The following is a 14,848-nucleotide window of genomic DNA, read 5'->3' on the forward strand; positions in this document are numbered from 1 at the left end:
AATTGCGGTTTGAATCAATATCCCCACCATAGAACAATACTCGTAGCGTTAGACCTATCAAAAGCTTTTGATACGGTCAACCATGGCTCGTTACTGCAAGACCTGGAAGGGTCTACCCTTCCCCCATGTCTTAAAAGGTGGACCGCAAATTATCTGGGGGTCGGCAGGCATCGTGCAATTCAGAAACGAAACATCAAAACAAAGGAGAATTAAACAAGGGGTGCCACAGGGTGGTGTCCTATCCCCGCTTTTGTTTAATTTCTACATATCTAAGCTACCTTCACCACCGGAAGGAGTCACAATCGTTTCCTACGCCGATGACAGCACAATAATGGCCACAGGCCCAGGCCCAGAGATCGATGAGCTATGCAATGAAATAAACGGCTATCTCCCTGATCTCTCCAGTTTTTTCGCCTCGCGAAACCTGGCATTGTCACCGACTAAATCTTTCGCGATCTTATTTACAACATGGACGCCCCAAATGTCGACCATATTGAACATCCACGTCGATGGCACTACGCTACCGACTGTCCTACACCCCAAAATCTTGGGTGTGACGTTTGATCAGGATCTACATTTTGGTGCGCACGCAACCGCAATTGTTCCAAGAATTCAGAGCCGTAATAAAATCCTCAAATCCCTTGCTGGCAGTACCTGGGGAAAAGATAAAGAAACGCTCTTGACCACATACAAATCAATTAGCCAGCCGATTACGTGCTACGCGTCACCCATATGGTCGCCAAGCCTAAAAGCCACCCACTGGAAGAAACTACAGGCCTGCCAAAATACTGCTCTCAGAATCGCCACGGGCTGTCTTCTTATGTCCCCAGAACACCATCTGCATAATGAGGCGAGAATACTCCCCATCAGGGAGAGAAATGAGATGCTGACCAAACAGTTTCTGTTGAATACCCAGAAACCTGGGCATCCCAACAGACATCTGATTGACGAACCAGCACCGCCTAGGGGCCTAAGGAGTCATCTCCGTAAGCATTTTGAGGAAATACGGCACCTGAGAACCCAGCCGTATGAAGCGAAAAAACACAAGCAGGTCCTTGGTGAACTCCATAGACAGGCGTCGGACCTTTATGTCGGGAATTGCCCGGTGAATCCAGTACTTGAAGAAAAATATCCAGAACTCGCAGAAGAGGAATGCATACTCCCCAGGGAAATGCGTGTCACTCTTGCTCAACTTCGTTCTGGATACTGTAACAGGTTAAACACTTACCTATCCAGAATCAACCCCGACATACAAAATGTATGCCCCGCTTGCAATGTGTCCCCACATGACACCAACCATCTCTTTAATTGTAATGTGGAACCAACGCCTCTAACACCCCTTTCCTTATGGTCCACCCCTGTTGAAACGGCAAGTTTCCTTGGACTCCCGTTAGAGGATATTGATGACAATTTGTGATCGGTCGCGGCTATTAGGTGGGGCGAGCATTGCTACAACAACAACAACATAATTAGTTTTGAAGTATCTTGTGTGGCTTCACACCACAATACCCCCGGAATTCTTTGAACTAATTGAGCTGGGCGGTCGCAGGACAGGAACACCGAACGCGCTCAATCGTTTCCTCCTGCAGCTCGCACTTCCTACATCTGGTGTTTCTGACGAGGCCTAACTTATAAGCATATGACGCCAGGAGGCAGTGTCCAGTCAGTATTCCTATAGGAACCTTAAGTCTTATCTCTTCAAAGATATGAGCCACTTTGTGAGTCTATATCGTAGGCTTTGCACATGATCTTAGAAATTGTGCAGGCCGGGCTTCTGTCCACGGTTTTCCTGCTTGATGGATCATATGCAACTCCTGTCTCCTTTTGATTTATCTCAAACGGATTGGGACATCTATTGTCGATTCAGCGAGTGTTGCACCCCCCTTTGCCAACTTATCGGCCTTTTCGATAAATTTAAGCAAAATTTTCGACCCAATATATGTCTAACATATCAATACATATGTATATCGCAAACCTAAACAAAAAAAAAGTTTTCTGATAATGAGGAGAATAGCTATTAAAATGAAAAAACGAGGAATGATTTTGCTCAATGGAAAATTTTCCCTTAATATAGAGATTCTTGAAAATAAATTTTTTGTAAAGAAACAGATAAAGATTACACTCCCATTTTCAGGCGAAACTCAGCACATCAACTCAATCAATTTCTGTATTCATTTTAATAAGAATGTCCGATGGCAACTTTCTGTAACAGGGCACTTCAGATTTCAGAAAGAATGGAAATTGCGACCATAATAAATGATTTAAATACTATTTTTTATTACAATATGTAAATATCAGTATATCAAAGTGTAAACTCCAATTTAATTTTTTTGTTTACGAGGAGGAAGCATCGAAGGACTAAAAGTTAGTGTGGGACTTTAACCGCACTAAACCTCCTACTGTCTGAGCACCATATACCCCCGGTACCACCGTCAAGTATTCCGTAGGGAAGTAGGTTGAGCACTAATCTCTACGTCTGTCGGGGTCAGGTTGCGCAATTCCATCCAATTTAATGTCAAGAAACAAGAAGCAGTGAATTATACAAGTGCCAAACGGCGTGGAACTTGCGCCAATCGTTCTAAAACTCTGAGTACCATATCCTTTCCTTTATCCTTGACCATATTCCTATGTACACTCATCATGCATAATCCTAAAAAAATGAATCATATTCATCATTACAATCCCAGAAAAGCTTTTGGATTTTCATCACTTTTCTTACAATTCAAACGATTTTCGACCATCGTTGAGCGAAGCCAATTCTTTACTCTTCTCAACGTGCTAAGAGACCGTTGTGTGGAAAATGTCGTACAAGGTAATGCGATATCAATATACAAAGCAAGCTTCGTCGTTGAATAAAACATTTGCGTTTCTTGAACGACATCACACACGTCAAACTTATCTAAGATCTTCAGCTTTTAAGTTTTTGTCCTTCCAAAGACTTGTAAGACCGTAAACCTGAATAAAATTTTCTGTTGCTTTCTTGAAGCCTTGGAAATTCATTTTCAACATATTAGCTGGGTGCAAGTGAAACAATGTATACGCTGGCAAGTTCTCTTCAGGAAATCTTTGCTCCAGTGAGGCGACAAGTGAATCTAAATACGGAATTAAAAGTGATCTCTTCCAAAATTGAGTGTCATCAGAAGCAGGATGATTCGATCGATGTTTTTACGGTCCACGGTCCTGGGTTTTTGTAGTTCTAATCCTTGTTGTTCAGCAATCGACTTTGAATCTGTAACAAGTTCATAAATTCCAGAATCCGCATTTATTCGATGATCTTTTGCTAATTGAATGATCCGTTGGATTTGTTTTCTGCGCGAAAGAAGATCCAACTGCTTTGATTGGAAAATATTAACCAGTGACACATGATAAGACGAGTATTTCAAAATCAAAGAAAGACATATGGTGAAAGTTGATTGAGTGACAGCTGAGTGGAGCTGAAAGGCAATTGTTTTTGTTGAAGTGTTTCCTTCGATGGACAGTTCTTTTAATCCATTAACTATGCTGACAAAGTACTGTAGAAAGATCGAAATACTCCTGTATTTCCTGACCATCGTGTTTCGCAAAAAGCAGGAATATGTGGAACATATTTCCTTCTGGCAATAAAACCCCACGATAAAAATTGATGAGTCCTTGATTGTTGCAATAGTGTTGCGAATTTCGGGCACTTCATTTAAATCATTTACTACTAAATTCAATTTGTGACTTACGCAATGAAAGTATAAAGCTTGAGGATATTTCTCCCTCAAAATAGCTTTCTTTTCAGGATCAAGTCCTGTTTCAGTGATTAAATTATCTATTGCGCTGGCAGTTGTTTTGGTATCCATATCTAGTTCAACACAACCTACAAATTCATCTCGAATAACTTGCTTTTCTTCACCGTAGAATCTGATACCAATTGATAATTGTTCATTTCCTGCTATGCCACGGCTTTCGCCCCCCGTAAGACTGAATCCTGTAGCTTTTTTTGCATCGTTTATAATGTCATCTTGAATAACCTGTCCACAAAAAATGATGATTTCATTCTGGATTTGGGGTGAGGTGTAAGTAGCATTTTTTTCCCTTCTTAAAAATGCTGCTTAAGATGCTGATCACCCGCTTTGGTTTGGAGGCCGAGTAGGTCATAAAATACACCTTAAAGCATAAAATAGTTTTCGAAGTTTGCTCCAAATCTTGAGATATGGGGATAGAAGTAATAGTTTTGAAACAATAAGCAGTAACACGGCAAATTAAACAAGCGCATTAGCTCTTTGTGGCCTAATCATATATTTTGGATCCTAAACATGATTCAACTACTGCAGGTTTGCTCACTCGAAGCACTCGAAATCAAAAATCAGTTCGTGTTGCTTTTACTTAGCATGGAAAAGGGGAAGAAATTATATCTTTCTCAGCAGAAATTGTAATAGAAAAGGACTTAAAGTAGTATGTAGTAGTAGTAGTGCTAGCAAATTCGTAAATGCGAGTAGGTTTTCAGAAAATTGTAGGTTTCAAACTAAATATTTCGTCACTTTGGCAACCAGTTTTCACAAAAAAATATAACCAGCTCGGTCGGAAATATGCGAAAACTTCCTTAACGTGGGCTCCTTGGAGTCGCTTTTCATCCGAACTAGATGCCTTAAAGAATTGTACAACTGATATTCTGAGTAATTCCGTAAACAGCACAACTTATGAATGTCTTCTCACACTGATTTATTCCAGGATATCACTTATTACGGATGCGCGTTGTTGTTTTTTTTTTCAACAAAAGTATTCAAATTGAAAATTTTGTGTATTTAAAAAAAAAAATTGAATTTTTTGGAAGTCAATGAGTTAAATATTTTTTTCATTTGAAACAAAAATTCATACAGAGGAGGGAGAACTGTCAAGTTCAGTATTACTTTGTTTAATATACTTTGTCTTATTTATAACACTTCTATTCTATCACAACTGAAAATGAAAAGTGATATTTAGCTGAAGTGAAGTTACACAATTCTGTATAAATCTGTAATTTACGAAGCTTCGCTGGATGATTCTTGATCTCCATAATACAAATGCATTGCAAAGTGCGCATTACTGAACAGGATAATCAAAATGCGCTTAATTTAGAACGACCAAGTCTCTAATGATACTTGTATTTTTATTTGCTTGCGAGAAGCGTGCTTATGAATATTCAATATTGTCACAATCAAAATTTTAGATATGATTTTAAAACTGGTGTTAGTTTAAAAATAAATACATCTAAATTCAAAATGTGAAGGTAATATCATCATTGTTCTTTCCTCTCAGTGGCAGATTATGGACGCCACAGAATATAACAGTTTCTATAAAAGACGACATGAATTTTCTATTCTACTCCACTATTTCTCGTACCCAATTTGTAATGACAGGTTGATTGGTGTTATTTCCAAAATGTTCTTTGCTTCTCTGACTGCTCCCAGGTACCATTGATTTGTATTCATTAGCATGTATACGCAGGTAATGTTCCAGGATAGTGGCCGAGTGCTAAAAAAATTTGCTACATTACCTGCGTATACATGCTAATAAATATTGTGATTGGTAAAAACACAAAAAATGTATATCATTCATTCAAAACTTTTGAACATGTAGGCTTCTCTTGCAGACTCAAACAGGAAGCAGCAACTTCTTCAACCCGAGTCGTGGCAGGTTCCACAATCTTTCGTTTTGGTGCTGTGAAGACACAAGTATACAGTTTGGGTTGAAGCAAGAACAAAACTTTTTGAGGAAGATAAGCTTCGAATGCGAATCCCTTCAATTTGAATAGTTTTGTGGTTATGTGTGGAAATGCATTGTATACTTTAACTCTTTCAGCCTAGCTTTTACTTGAAAAATCGTAATTGATAAAACTTATTTTGGAAATATTCTAGAACAGGGATCAACTTCAAAAACATTTCCAAAAATATCTGACAAGTTATCGAAAGACGCGTTTTCACTTCAGTATTATTAATCCGAAGGCAGGAGTTCAAAATTTTGCTTTGTCAAAAGACACTATAAAAAACACAAAATGAACCCGGATATATATATTTGTATGCGCTAGTGCACATATGTATTATGGTGGATGTCAAACCCGGCTAAGTGCCAGGTCCCTGACAAAGTTCAAGAAGATTTTGTAGTATCATCGTAATATATATATTTGTACGCATTTGTGCATATATGTATTATGGTTTGATGTATTTTCTTGCGCCCGCTGGTAATTTGAACAGATTTATTAATTAACACAATATCTCGAAACAAACAATAATACATCACAAAAGTGTGTAAAATGCATTTCAAAAGCGGGCGGCAAAAATTCACCATCCAAAATTTCAGCAAACTCTGTCCGAATAACGTGTTGGCGCCTCTTTTTGGAATTACCAAAGTTAATTGCAGACTGCAATTTTATAGAAATGACTAAATCTAACTAAATGGTAGCCACTGTGGTTAAAGGTGCTAAGGTTATCAGTAGTAAATATCTTAGGTTAGGTTAGATTGAACTGGCCGATCCATGAGGACCTCATATAGACTGAATAAGTCCGTAGTGTTACCAGAAGTTTGTTTTAACGACCAAACTGAAAAACCCTATCAAAAACCAGGACCTATTTTATAAAATAACTCCGTCCTCTTGGCAAATACTAAAAGCTTCCTAGGACTTAAGCCACTTGCTGCTTCTAGATCTGACAGCTGTATCATCCCTAATAGCTGGAGTCTTAGCCTGGCAAGTGCAGGGCACGAGCACAGAACGTGCTCGATCGTTTCCTCCTCCAACCCGCACTTCCTACATCTGCTATCACTGACCAAGCCTAATTTAAAGGCATGTGACGCCAGAAGGCAGTGTTCAGTCAGAATACCCGTCATGAGTCTACAGTCCTCTCTATTTAATGATAGAAACAACTTTGTTAGTCTAAGGTTGTAAGACCTGCACATAATCTTCGAAACTTTGCAGCCCCGCGCTTGAACCCACGTCTTTCCTGGTTGGTCGATCATGTGCACCTCTCGCCTTCGCTTAATTTCGCCCAGTCTAATTGGGACGTCTACGGAGCACGCTTCAAGGGATGCGCCTTTTTTAGCTAGTTCATCCGCTTTTTCATTCTCATCTATTCCCATGTATGCTTCTCCCTGTCCCGATCTCTCCAGAGACTGCTTACACTCTAACCCGCACTTAGATGCTGTGCTATGCGAGATTATTGCTTTAATTGCTGCTTGACTGTCAATCTAAAAGTTAACACGATTGCAGGTTGGGCTATTTTCTTCCAGGGTTTCTACTGCTTTGGTTACGGCTAATATTTTCGCTTGGAAAACGCTACAGTAATCCAGCAGCCTGTAGGATCTGTTTATTTCCGGATCAGCACAGTATACCACAGACTCTACTCATTCCACTACTTAGTAAACATCTTACCTTTAAAAAATTTGCGTATGTCCATCTTTGTAATTTATTATTATACAATTCAACTTTTTTTTTTTTTGAACAGAGAAACTAATGGTGTTTTCTTTTCTACACGAAAATGTCGCCTTCACGCCAACTCTTCAAAAAGTTGTAGAGGGTATCATTGTCTTTTCTCAACAACCTACCCCTAAATATGGCCAAAAATGCAACATTACTTGCCCTCGCTGCCATTGACGGTGCAAAGAACAGCCCTGTCAATCAGCTGATGAATCACATTGACTAAACACACTATACTATCTGCCACTTTCTAGCAAACATAAATCACCTACGATAAAGCAGCTCCGATAAAGCATTCAAAATTTTGACATTTCATTTTGGCGGCAATGTTATTTTTCCAAGGTACATTTTTGCTAAAAAAGTTACATATTTGGCAAATAACTGAATTATTATATTTGTCGGTTCGAGGTGAGTATGCTAACGCGAAAAAACAAGACAATATACATATTTATGTACATATTTCAATTGCATTGCTAATTGCATATTTCTCATTATCATAGAAGGACTAGGAGACGGGTAAACGCCTCACATATTTTGTATATAGCGCCGTCGAAAATCTTTTGGAGTCATCGTCTTCCTCATCGGACGACGAGGAGCTGACTCTAGTTTTGCACCCAACTAATAAATATTTGCGCGTAATGGATTTTGTGCAAGGCGTAGTCAATTTGTACACTAACGTCGAGGTAAGTTTTTGGGAAGGATGCAACTTTAGTGCAATAGGTATCTTTATAAATCTCTGGCCAATAGCACTAATATTTTTCTTTTACGCATTCCTAGTTCAGAAAACATTTTCGAGTTGAACGTGACAGTGCGGAGTATTTAATTTCTAAATACTCTATCAGCCCATATTATGCAAAGAGGAGTTATAAAGGAGGAGGGCCACAATTAGCGCCAAACACACATGTGCTATTATTTTTATGGTAATTCATATTTATTATATTACTAGCTTAGGTATTTGTAAATAAATATTTATATATCGTCGCCCGCTTGCCAGAAGCATTAATGTGCCAAAATGAAAATGTTGGAAAATCGAGTTTCCAACTTTATTACTCCCTCAAAATTAGAAGAATTTGTTTCTAATGTAAAAGTGTATCTATATATTATACTCACACTATGCTCTTTCAACTGAGATTATTGCTCTGCTCGCATCCTTTCTATTTTCCGAGATTTAGCACATTCATTTTTCTGGCATAACAAAAATTTAAAAACTGATCTAATTTTTTGTTAACACAGCTATACAAAAAAATTAAATGTAGTCGGATCAGGTAATGCGACTCATGTTTTCTATACATTTTGATGTGCTGAATGCAAATACACTATAAGAATGGTCCCAAGTGGTCGTGGTATGGCCTTAACCTCAAAACAAATAAAAAAAATCAATGCAGATTGATTTGTAAATAACGTTAGGGCCAAGCCAATACCTGCTAGGCCAATTCTGTTGGTGGATTGGGATTTGGAGCACCACAGTACTTGGGAAAACATCCGCGGCTTTGACTTATCGAAAGTATGTATGTAAATGAAAAAGTTATACATTCAATTCAATTTCATATACACTAATGTGTTTTTATTTAAGATATTATTGCAAATAAAAACTAGTTCTTATTCTGATCAGAATCAGAATCTTCTGAAATGTTGGGTTCGGGAAAAGTGCTGCCCTCAAGATTTTTATAAAAAGAATGACATTGTTTTGGTATAACCAGTTTTTCACACAATTTTGTTGTTGTTTTTGTAGCAGTGCTTCGCCCCCCCTAACAGTTGCGACCGATCACATATTGTCATCAATATCCTTTAACGGGAGTCCAAGGAAGCTTGCTGTTTCAACAGGGGTGGACCATAATGAAAGGGGTGTTAGAGGCGTTGGTTGCACATTACAATTAAAGAGATGGTTGGTGTCATGTGGGGACATATTGCAAGCCGGGCATACATTTTGTATGTCGGGGTTGATTCTGTATAGGTAAGAGTTTAACCTGTTACAATATCCAGAACGAAGCTGAGCTAGAGTGACCCGCGTTTCCCTGGGGAGTATGCGTTCCTCTTTCGCAAGTTTTGTGCACTGTTCTTTAAGTACTGGATTCACCGGGGAATTCCTGGCATAAACGTCCGACGCCTGTTTGCGGAGTTCACTGAAGACCTGCTTGTGTTTTTTGGCTTCATACGGCTGATTTCTTAGATGCCGTATTTCCTCATAATGCTTACGGAGATGACTCCTTAAGTCAGACGACAGACAGTCCTTGGTCGGGAAAAATCCCGTGTCGCTCCGGTACATAGAACCGACGGCCTTGGGAAGCGCAATTTTTTCAAGTATTTTAGTTTTGATTCGAGAAGAGGCAACGGCTTCGTATAAATCGGTTTGTCTTCAATTAAACAATTATCTTTTTTTCGAATATTCAGCTATTAAAAATTCTTCATCGGTACAATTTTTTATGAAGAATGCCTTATAAAGCTCATCTTTTACTTATATCAACTAGCATATATATTCAATATAGTTTATTAATAAATTTGTACAGGTGAGACTATTGTCTCTTAACGTACGTCAACATTCGGATCTTATACAATATTTCGAATTTCTAAATTTATTTTTAATATACATATATTATGTTTATTAAAACTAATCGTAGAATTAATACCAACTATTCTATGTGTGTATAATTGTATGAATGCACAAAAATAAAACAAAATAAGAAACAAATTAGAAGAATGACTGATTCAGAAAAATTAAAAAAGATATTATGCATGTATATTTTGCAAAAATTCTGATAAAGCCAATTTAAAGCGCTTGTTATTGCGTTAATTTTTAATGTCATTTGGTAGTGAGTTCCATAATTTTATAGCACTGACAAAGAATGTTCTGGAAGATGTAAGATACTTATAGCGTGGAACAATAAGGTTGCCAGTTCTGTCGGATTTTGAAAAACGTAAATTTCTAAAGAGGTATTCCGGTTGCCTTTTATGGATTAAATCGTGCTGGAACCCCAAAGTGCGATAATTCTGAAAGCTAACGAGACTGCAGTTAAGTATCTTGGAGGAAAACTGTGATATATGATCAAATTTCCGCCTAAAAAATATATATCGAACGCAGCTGTTTAAAGCTAGCTGCAGCTTTTTCAGTGACTCACTGTCAATATTTCCGAAAACGATCCCCCAAAGGATATCAGTGGAACTACAAGAGTTCTCACCAATTTCAGTTTCACATTAATTGGAATTAGATCTGCTGAATGCCACAACTTTCATAGGACGTAGTATATTTTGCTTAAGGCATAGTTTACATGGTCCTTGCATCCAAGGTATGAGTTCAACTTAAATCCAAGGCTCGTAACCACAGACTCATAATTAATATCAAGACCTTGCAAGGATAAAGTAGACAATGTTGTAACGAGCTGCCGGGAATGCGCCAAACACATAGCCTTGGTCTTAGAAGCATTTAGATTTAATTTATTGTCATTTGCCCATGAAGATATGTGCTGAAGGACTTCATTCATTCTGCACACCAGATCATCAGATAGGCCAATCGGACGAGAAAGATATACCTGAGCATCATCAGCATACAGATGTATCGATACGCTCTTGGTAATATAGGTCATATCATTAATAAAAATAGAAAATAGTATTGGACCGAGAATGGATCCCTGTGGCACCCCTGAATCAAGGCGTTTCATCTCCGAGCAACTAGTTCCAACCACTACTTTTTGTAAGCGACCTCCAAGATAACTTTCAAGCAATCTTACGGAACTATCAGAGAATCCGTAGTATTTGCTTAATTTTAGTAAAAGAATAGAGTGATCCACTGGGTCGAAAGCTTTGGAAAAATCCAAAAGCGCCAGCGCAGTTAATTCACCTCTGTCATAGGCAGGGCGGATATCTTCGATAATTTTGAGCATGGCGGTATTACAACTGTGGAAGGGTCTGTAACCAGACTGAAATTTGCTCAAGAGCCTTTTTGTATTAAGATATTCTGTAATTTGGGCAGCCACTAGTTTCTCCCAGACTTTTGACAATACTGTCAATATACTTATGGGACGATAACCTGTTGAGACAGCAGCCGACGGTTTTTTAGCAACAGGAATGACTTTTGCTATTTTCCAAGCATCGGGAAAGTTGACGTTGTAATTGAAAAATTAATTATGTGAGTCAGAGTTGGCACTATGTATTGCATTATCAGTTTCAAAAACCTAAGTCTAACACCATCCTCACCAACTGCATTCGATTTAATTGCAATCATACTTCTCATGACATAGACCTCTGTTACTGCATTGAACTGAAATTCATTTCCTGGTGTATGAAGTAAACTTTCATCAATCTTGAAGTTCCCGTAATTATTTGTTTTGCATGACTGTTGAAAGAAATTGTTCATATCATCTGGATTTAAATCGCATACTGAATTAATTTTTGACCCGATACTTAGGGATCTTATATTTTGCCAGAGATTTTTAACCGGCAAATCAGTATCAAGGTTCGTTTTATAAAATTCTCTTTTAGAATTCTTAATTAGCAGCGTAGCATTATTTCTGGCTTGGCGATAAAACTCCCAAGCTGTTTCCGTAGGGTCACGCTTCCAACGACTATATAACTTATTGCGTGCTCTAATAGCCGACAACACTTGATTCGTGAACCATGGCTGTTTCCTGCTTTCAGTTTTGACTTCCTTTAGTGGAACATATTAGTCCTATGTTAACGACATCTAGTCCCATATATCGCATGGGTAGTTTTAAAGGTCCCTGAGTAAAATAATTATAAATAAAAAATCGTTATACAATTGTGTGCGAACCTCGAAAAGTTTTGGTGAGTGAAACATGAATGTGCTATATGAATGTGCTACATTCATTTTTCTGGCTCAGCTTTGTGTGATTGAATTGTATATTCATGAAAAGGGCACTACAAATTATTGGGATTTCCATGTGCGTAGGAAGCTCTAGATTTAAGTAGAACCTAGAGAATGTAAAGGGTAATATAACGACGCCTATAACACAAAATCAGAAAAATTGCACATTCATTCTTCTGCTTAGTAGGCGACGATATATATAATTGGCCAAGCGATAAACATAAGTTTGTGAGATTGACTCCTCCTTTTTTATTTTAGGTTTTGCAGCAACAAGACCACTATACGAGAAGTTAGCAACTTATTCAATATTTCATATTCTTTTGCTCATTACATGATAAACAATGTTACATCGTTTCTCGTTGAGCTTTCACGGAATGTTATAAAATTTCCGCAAAGTGAATATGAAAAAGAGGGTATAGCAAAAAAATTTGAAGCGATATCAAGATTTCCAAACGTATTAGGCTGTATTGAAGGGACCTATATTTCAATAAGGGTGCCAAAACTAAAAATTCGTTCAACATACATTAACAGGCATGATACCATTTCTGTGACTATGCAGGGCATATGCGATGCAAATTTAAAATTTTTAGATGTTTTCACTGGTGTACCAAGCAGAGTCCATGACTCCCGTGTTCTTAATTTATCGTTTATAATTTATGTTTGCCGAAATATCACCTGTTGGGCGATTCTGCATATCCGATAAGAAACTACTGGTTGACACCCTACAGAGATTACGGGAACTTAACGCAACAAGAAAAAAACTACAATCTCAAATTTTGTCAAACTCGTGTACGAATCGAAAACGCGCATGGTTTGTTAAAGTGCCGCTTCAGGCAACTCATACGATTAGATTTCCATGAAGTTGAGACTACTGCAAACTTTATATTAGCGTGCTGCGTACTTCATAATATTTACATAGACAAAAAAGATATAATAGAAGCAGAAGAGTATTATGTTCCCCCTGTTACTGTTGACGAACATTTTCTTCCTGAAACTATCGACTCAGTCCCCACTGAGCTTGGCAAAATAAAGAGAAATCAAATCAAATCACTATTTTAAAAAACAATTCCTATTGAAACTCCACTTTTTTTATGATGAAATGAATGAATTATTACTATCCTGAATATAATTAAACAAACGACGAGTACAACCAGCCACCAACAAATATACAGTGTTTGCCCGCTACCGCCAGCGAAATATCGAACCACGAAAAACTAGTAAGCGTCCAGTACCAGCAGCAATACCAGTTAAATCGTGGGAACAGAATTAGAATTACCGCCTTTGGAACTGATATCAACACGACCTGCGCGCCAACTCAATTTGATGAAGGTGAGCTAAAAATTTGCTTATTTGTATTTGTGGTCCTATACTTCTGATGTTTAAATTTTTACAGACCATGGATTGTGAGCTCTTAAGTCTATTCGATGGCAATTCAAACAATAACAGCGTAAACCGCCGTAAAGAAAAGAAATCTCGAAAATCATCTAGCAAATAAGACGGCGGTAAAAATAAGAGACAAAGTGAGTGCGGAAATTGTAGCAGTAGTGAAGGAGAACTAGATTCTCTCAATAATAAAACTATTGATTTTGATCAAGGAATTTTATCACCTGAACCACAATTGGGAAATACAGAATATAAACTAAAAGCAATTAGCCCATCCAAACATCGCTTTGAACATCTTTTCACTCACATGTAAAGCAAGGTTTGGAACAAGAGTCAAATGAATTTCACATAGACGAAATTTTTCGTGTAAATGCAGTTGGTCCTGTAGTTGATGACAATATGCAAATGAAAATAGGCCCGAATCAAACTTTTCCACCACTTAGAAGTGGTATGACGCTATTAGGCGAGTCTGATGATGAACCATATGGCCCACTGCTGTTTCAGGTAAAAAATACAAATTACGATGCAGCTCATAGTTTGCCAAATTATAATCATTTCATTCATATTAACGTTTTAGGCCGAAGTATCAATACTGTTTCATGCTACAGCAATTTATGTAGGTTTCCAGACCACCATACATATCGCCAGCATTCGGCAAACAGCAGTTGTCCGAGCAATTGACCCAGCCAGCATTTTTTGAAAATTTTGATCAAAAAATATTTAAATATCATACCCTAAGATGATTACAAACGTTCAAATTTAAAAGCATTTTCTGTTCGAAAATTAGCGTATCGTCGGGAGAAAAAAGTACCATAAATGCATATATGCAATACTCCTATATTGCTAATACAAAATACTCGCAATGAGTTTTGAATTCGAAATCAAACCAAAACAGCCTACACAATTTTTGTGATTGTAGAAGCATAAGTGTGACAAGAAAAAATTTAAATTTAGGTACATTCGTTTTTTGAATACAAAAACAAAAACATTTAAAAAACAGCAATATATCGGCACTCTGATGTTTGGGAATGTACCTAGCCTTTTGTAGCAATATAGAAGTATTACATACATATATGCATAAATGTGATTATTCTTGAATAATCATTTATGATTCCTATTTCGAAACGCTTTTTATTCATATTTGATATCATTGTAAAATTGAGCTTTAATAGTTTTAGAGTAATATTTGACCGCTTTTCACAGTCATTTTCTGATCATATTCGTGAACATAT

The 14,848-nt window shown here is 37.5% G+C and overlaps 1 long non-coding RNA gene across 1 annotated transcript; it reads left to right on the forward strand.

Annotated features, from left to right (window-relative positions):
• Positions 1-7,936: 7,936 nt before the first annotated feature.
• On the forward strand, positions 7,937-12,988 carry LOC137241885 (uncharacterized). The gene is made up of 3 exons (XR_010950027.1): positions 7,937-8,097; positions 8,192-8,334; positions 12,492-12,988. It is a non-coding gene; the product is annotated as an uncharacterized lncRNA (long non-coding RNA).
• The last annotated feature ends 1,860 nt before the right edge of the window (positions 12,989-14,848 follow it).

This window comes from Eurosta solidaginis, chromosome 1 (assembly GCF_040869045.1).
Source record: "Eurosta solidaginis isolate ZX-2024a chromosome 1, ASM4086904v1, whole genome shotgun sequence".
Taxonomy (NCBI): Eukaryota; Metazoa; Arthropoda; class Insecta; order Diptera; family Tephritidae; genus Eurosta; species Eurosta solidaginis.